Source organism: Salvelinus namaycush, unplaced genomic scaffold, assembly GCF_016432855.1.
Source record: "Salvelinus namaycush isolate Seneca unplaced genomic scaffold, SaNama_1.0 Scaffold48, whole genome shotgun sequence".
Classification (NCBI taxonomy): domain Eukaryota; kingdom Metazoa; phylum Chordata; class Actinopteri; order Salmoniformes; family Salmonidae; genus Salvelinus; species Salvelinus namaycush.
In genome coordinates this window covers 397,905-405,556 of record NW_024061175.1, presented here as the reverse complement: position 1 = coordinate 405,556, position 7,652 = coordinate 397,905, and positions in this window count along the sequence as shown.

Genomic DNA, 7,652 nt, shown 5'->3' with positions numbered 1-7,652 from the left:
AGAAGCCTTACCCCTGTTCTCGTTGTGGAAAGAATTTTACATTGTCAGAAAGCTTAAAATCACATGAGAGGACACACACAGGGGAAAAAACACACAATTGCTCCCAGTGTGGAAAGAGTTTTTCCCATTCAGCCACCCTGAATCAACATAAGAGAATACACTCTCGAGAGAAGCCTCACTGCTGTTCCCAATGTGGAAAGAATTTTGCATTGTCAGATAACCAGAAGGAGCACGAGAGGACACACACAGGAGAAAAGCCTTACCAATGTTCCCAGTGTGGAAAGAGATTTTCAAGAACACCGGACCTTAAGAAGCATGGAAGGACACACACAGGAGAAAATCCTTACCACTGCTCCCAGTGTGGAAAGAGTTTTACTGACTTAGATAGCCTGAACATACATAAGATAATACACTCTAAAGAGAAACCTTACCACTGTTCCCAGTGTGGAAAGAGTTTTACTAAGCTAGGGAACCTGAAAAGGCATGTGGACATACACACACAGGGGAGGATAAGCTCACAGTGTGGAAAGAGTTTTAGTTAGGGAACCTAATTGTGGAAAGACATTTTCCCGGACAGAGGACCTGAAATCACATGACAGAATAGACGGGCTGTGTTCTGATGAGTCACTGTGTTCTGATGAGTCACTGTGTTCTGACTGATGTTTGACCGTTGTTTTGTCACATTAAATCATATTGTTTATATGAAATTTAACTAAAAAATAGGCCTCTACTTTTGTTTGAGTGTTTTCCTCTGGAGACACGATCATGTCTAAAATAAGATTCACATTTTAAAATGTGATTCATTGAATACAAGTATGAACCCTTATTATTCCACAATGTGCTGATTGTAAAAATGATTTGATTAATGCAACATTATCTGAAAAAACTGTATAGAACGATGTTAGCCACTAGTGGACATTCATTATATACATCTACATCTATGTACTTACAGAAATGAGTTATTCTGAATGGAGGGCTGGAAGGTAGATCACACAACGTATCAGGAGAGGTCTTCTGATTGGGTGAATGGATGTCAGGAGGTGTCTTCTGATTGGGTGAATGGATGTCAGGAGGGGTCTTCTGATTGGGTGAATGGATGTCAGGACAGGTCTTCTGATTGGGTGAATGGATGTCCGGAGGGGTCTTCTGATTGGGTGAATGGATGTCAGGACAGGTCTTCTGATTGGGTGAATGGATGTCCGGAGGGGTCTTCTGATTGGGTGAATGGATGTCAGGAGGGGTCTTCTGATTGGGTGAATGGATGTCAGGACAGGTCTTCTGATTGGGTGAATGGATGTCCGGAGGGGTCTTCTGATTGGGTGAATCCACCTCAGTAGTACTGCAGTGTCCACCTATCTGGTAGAGGTTACCATCTCTGATCCACCTCAGTAGTACTGTAGTGTCCACCTATCTGGTAGAGGTTACCATCTCTGATCCACCTCAGTAGTACGGCAGTGTCCACCTATCTGGTAGAGGTTACCATCTCTGATCCACCTCAGTAGTACTGTAGTGTCCACCTATCTGGTAGAGGTTACCATCTCTGATCCACCTCAGTAGTACGGCAGTGTCCACCTATCTGGTAGAGGTTACCATCTCTGATCCCCCTCAGTAGTACTGCAGTGTCCACCTATCTGGTAGAGGTTACCATCTCTGATCCACCTCAGTAGTACTGTAGTGTCCACCTATCTGGTAAAGAGGAGGTGGGGTTTGCACATTGTAGTCCATTCCATTTGTCCTTAAGTGAAATCTCCCCCCACCCGGGGCACCTGGCCATGCAAAACAAACTAGCCCAATATTTCTACTGTAGCAGGTTAGGAAAGGGGTTAGCTAAATTGCTCTCCTAACCTGATACGAAAAGTCACTTCCGGTTGTAACTGTACTCCATCTAGTCACAACTGAGAATCGTGAATTGACTTCCTGAAACAAATACCAAAAGATAGTTTTGGGGTGCTATGCTGCTGCTATGGCCCTGTGGTATTCTGTTCACTAGGAGAGTCAGTATGTATATAGACTACTGCTGCTGTGACCCTGTGATATTCTGTTACTAGGAGAGTCAGTATGTATATAGACTACTGCTGCTATGACCCTGTGATATTCTGTTACTAGGAGAGTCAGTATGTATATAGACTACTGCTGCTGTGACCCTGTGATATTCTGTTCACTAGGAGAGTCAGTATCTATATAGACTACTGCTGCTATGATCCTGTGATATTCTGTTCACTAGGAGAGTCAGTATGTATATAGACTACTGCTGCAATGACCCTGTGATATTCTGTTCACTAGGAGAGTCAGTATCTATATAGACTACTGCTGCTATGACCCTGTGATATTCTGTTCACTAGGAGAGTCAGTATGTATATAGACTACTGCTGCTGTGACCCTGTGATATTCTGTTACTAGGAGAGTCAGTATGTATATAGACTACTGCTGCTATGACCCTGTGATATTCTGTTCACTAGGAGAGTCAGTATGTATATAGACTACTGCTGCTATGACCCTGTGATATTCTGTTCACCAGGAGAGTCAGTATGTATATAGACTAGGAGAGTCAGTATGTATATAGACTAGGAGAGTCAGTATGTATATAGACTAGGAGAGTCAGTATGTATATAGACTAGGAGAGTCAGTATGTATATAGACTGCTGCTGCTATGACCCTGTGATATTCTGTTCACTAGGAGAGTCAGTATCTATATAGACTACTGCTGCTATGACCCAGTGATATTCTGTTACTAGGAGAGTCAGTATCTATATAGACTACTGCTGCTATGACCCTGTGATATTCTGTTACTAGGAGAGTCAGTATGTATATAGACTACTGCTGCTATGACCCTGTGGTATTCTGTTCACTAGGAGAGTCAGTATGTATATAGACTACTGCTGCTATGACCCTGTGATATTCTGTTCACTAGGAGAGTCAGTATGTATATAGACTACTGCTGCTATGACCCTGTGATATTCTGTTCACTAGGAGAGTCAGTATCTATATAGACTACTGCTGCTATGACCCTGTGATATTCTGTTCACTAGGAGAGTCAGTATGTATATAGACTACTGCTGCTATGACCCTGTGATATTCTGTTCACTAGGAGAGTCAGTATCTATATAGACTACTGCTGCTATGACCCTGTGATATTCTGTTCACTAGGAGAGTCAGTATCTATATAGACTACTGCTGCTGTGACCCTGTGATATTCTGCTCACTAGGAGAGTCAGTATGTATATAGACTGCTGCTGCTATGACCCTGTGATATTCTGTTACTAGGAGAGTCAGTATGTATATAGACTACTGCTGCTATGACCCTGTGATATTCTGTTCACTAGGAGAGTCAGTATCTATATAGACTACTGCTGCTATGACCCTGTGATATTCTGTTCACTAGGAGAGTCAGTATGTATATAGACTACTGCTGCAATGACCCTGTGATATTCTGTTCACTAGGAGAGTCAGTATCTATATAGACTACTGCTGCTATGACCCTGTGATATTCTGTTCACTAGGAGAGTCAGTATGTATATAGACTACTGCTGCTGTGACCCTGTGATATTCTGTTACTAGGAGAGTCAGTATGTATATAGACTACTGCTGCTATGACCCTGTGATATTCTGTTCACTAGGAGAGTCAGTATGTATATAGACTACTGCTGCTATGACCCTGTGATATTCTGTTCACCAGGAGAGTCAGTATGTATATAGACTAGGAGAGTCAGTATGTATATAGACTAGGAGAGTCAGTATGTATATAGACTAGGAGAGTCAGTATGTATATAGACTAGGAGAGTCAGTATGTATATAGACTGCTGCTGCTATGACCCTGTGATATTCTGTTCACTAGGAGAGTCAGTATCTATATAGACTACTGCTGCTATGACCCAGTGATATTCTGTTACTAGGAGAGTCAGTATCTATATAGACTACTGCTGCTATGACCCTGTGATATTCTGTTACTAGGAGAGTCAGTATGTATATAGACTACTGCTGCTATGACCCTGTGATATTCTGTTACTAGGAGAGTCAGTATGTATATAGACTACTGCTGCTATGACCCTGTGATATTCTGTTACTAGGAGAGTCAGTATCTATATAGACTGCTGCTGCTATGATCCCTGTGGTATTCTGTTCACTAGGAGAGTCAGTATGTATATAGACTACTGCTGCTGTGACCCTGTGAAACCCCTTAATTCAAGGATACCCCCGTGAAACCCCTTAATTCAAGGGTACCCCCGTGAACCCCTTAATTCAAGGGTACCCCTGTGAAACCCTTTAATTCAAGGATGTCCCCGTGAAACCCCTTAATTCAAGGATGTCCCCGTGAAACCCCTTAATTCAAGGATGTCCCCGTGAAACCCCTTAATTCAATAATACCCCCGTGAAACCCCTTAATTCAAGGATGTAGAACTTGTGTTCAGTGCCTCTTTGTGTCTGGTGATATACCAGGGACTGGGGATGTAGTTAGGTTTGTACAGTCTGGTGATATACCAGGGACTGGGGATGCAGTTAGGTTTGTATGCAGTCTGGTGATATACCAGGGACTGGGGATGTAGTTAGGTTTGTATGCAGTCTGGTGATATACCAGGGACTGGGGATGCAGTTAGGTTTGTATGCAGTCTGGTGATATACCAGGGACTGGGGATGCAGTTAGGTTTGTATGCAGTCTGGTGATATACCAGGGACTGGGGATGCAGTTAGGTTTGTACAGTCTGGTGATATACCAGGGACTGGGGATGTAGTTAGGTTTGTACAGTCTGGTGATATACCAGGGACTGGGGATGCAGTTAGGTTTGTATGCAGTCTGGTGATATACCAGGGACTGGGGATGAGGTTAGGTTTGTATGCAGTCTGGTGATATACCAGGGACTGGGGATGCAGTTAGGTTTGTACAGTCTGGTGATATACCAGGGACTGGGGATGCAGTTAGGTTTGTATGCAGTCTGGTGATATACCAGGGACTGGGGATGCAGTTAGGTTTGTATGCAGTCTGGTGATATACCAGGGACTATGCATGCAGTTAGGTTTGTATGCAGTCTGGTGATATACCAGGGCCTGAGGATGCAGTTAGGTTTGTATGCAGTCTGGTGATATACCAGGGACTGGGGATGCAGTTAGGTTTGTATGCAGTCTGATGATATACCAGGGACTGGGGATGCAGTTAGGTTTGTATGCAGTCTGGTGATATACCAGGGACTGGGGATGCAGTTAGGTTTGTATGCAGTCTGGTGATATACCAGGGACTGGGGATGCAGTTAGGTTTGTATGCAGTCTGGTGATATACCAGGGACTGGGGATGCAGTTAGGTTTGTATGCAGTCTGGTGATATACCAGGGTCTGGTGATGCACAGTTAGCGTTGTTTTCCTCTAGCTATTCTCCAGTTTGCTCCCAGCAGCTTTCATAGAACGTAGATCACTGTTAAACCAGACGCTGCAGAGCGTTTGTTTGACTGAATGAATATGACAAAGCCTTAAATGCAGCTTTAGATGTAAAGTTTAAATTCTCATTCATTACACATCTTCACTAATCAATCAACACATGCTTTCCTTTGGACGTATCAATATAATATTATTATTTAATTAAATACATTTTAAAAATACAATTTTTTTGTCAGGAAATAAAATAAACATTTCCTTATAGTGCGTTACCCACTCCAGTCAGCTGATGACGATGCTGCCAGTGTGACGTATAATCTAGTGGACGGGACACTTCAACAACAACAGCGAGTCAGTCACTTCAGTAGCTTGCTAGGCGACATGGCCTAAACATTCAAGCTTTTTAGACTGTTTCAGTGCATATTTGCCTATGTGTTTTAGACATACTTCTGTTTTATAGCGAGTTGCCCCATTTATTTTCATATTTACGTTGTTAGTCAGGCAGACGTCTTAAATTTGCCTAGCGCTAGGCTAGTCGCTAATGCTAACTAGCTAGCTAACATCTCCGACCATGAGCTCCCTAAACATCCCCCCTCCAGTTAAAGAAGAGGCGGTCTGCTGGACGGAGAAAGAAGCTCTGGGGCTGAACATTGTCGTGAAAGAGGAGGAGGAAGAGGAGGATGTCACAGTAAAACAAGAAGTAGAGGATGAGGCTGTTACAGTGAAAGAAGAGGAAGACGCGTTCAGAGTGAAAGAGGAGGAGGATGTTACAGTAAAAGAAGAGGAGGAGGAAGAGGAGGAGGCAGTTTTTGGAGTGAAGAAGGAGAAAGAGGGAGAGATAGCGGTCATATTGACAGAGGAGTCAGGAGATCTGATTACCACCAGTAAGTACTGTCTTAAAAACGGGCACTAACTGTCCAAAGTTTTTGAATGAATGTGTGGTTTTTAAGCAGCATGCTACTGAAATTCTATACTTGAAAATGTTGTTCTGTACTATAGGAATTTATGTTATAATATAATGTTAAAGCTACATTTTAAAATGGGTGATTAAAGCCCTGAATGCTGATTGGCTGACAGCCGTGGTATATCAGGCCGTATACCATGGGTATGACAAAACATGTATTTTTACTGCTCTAATTACGCTGGTAACCAGTTTATAATTGCGATAATCCACCCCAGGGGTTTGTGATATATGGCCAATATACCACGGCTAAGGGCTGTATCCAGGCACTCTGCGTTGCGTCGTGCTTAAGGACAGTCTTTAACCATGCTATATTGGCCATATACCACACTTCCTCGGGTCTTATTGCTTAACTGTAACATGTGTATACCATCAGAGTCCCCCCCCACCACAAAATCACAACTTAATTGTCTCACAGAATGGCAAACAACCATCTCTGTTCAGCCTAAAACATAACATTATCTATTATTATAGAGCTCTGCTCAGCCTATAAACATGACATTATCTATTATTATAGAGCTCTGCTCAGCCAATAAACATGACATTATCTATTATTATAGATCTCTGTTCAGCCTATAAACATGACATTATCTATTATTATAGATCTCTGTTCAGCCTATAAACATGACATTATCTATTATTATAGAGCTCTGTTCAGCCTGTAAACATGACATTATCTATTATTATAGAGCTCTGCTCAGCCTATAAACATGACATTATCTATTATTATAGAGCTCTGCTCAGCCTATAAACATGACATTATCTATTATTATAGAGCTCTGTTCAGCCTATAAACATGACATTATCTATTATTATAGAGCTCTGCTATAAACATGACATTATCTATTATTATAGAGCTCTGCTCAGCCTATAAACATGACATTATCTATTATTATAGAGCTCTGCTCAGCCTATAAACATGACATTATCTATTATTATAGAGCTCTGCTATAAACATGACATGATCTATTATTATAGAGCTCTGCTCAGCCTATAAACATGACATTATCTATTATTATAGAGCTCTGTTCAGCCTATAAACATGACATTATCTATTATTATAGAGCTCTGTTCAACCTATAAACATGACATTATCTATTATTATAGAACTCTGTTCAGCCTATCAACATGACATTATCTATTATTATAGAGCTCTGCTCAGCCTATAAACATGACATTATCTATTATTATAGAGCTCTGCTCAGCCTATAAACATAACATTATCTATTATTATAGAGCTCTGCTATAAACATGACATTATCTATTATTATAGATCTCTGTTCAGCCTATAAACATGACATTATCTATTATTATAGAGCTCTGCTCA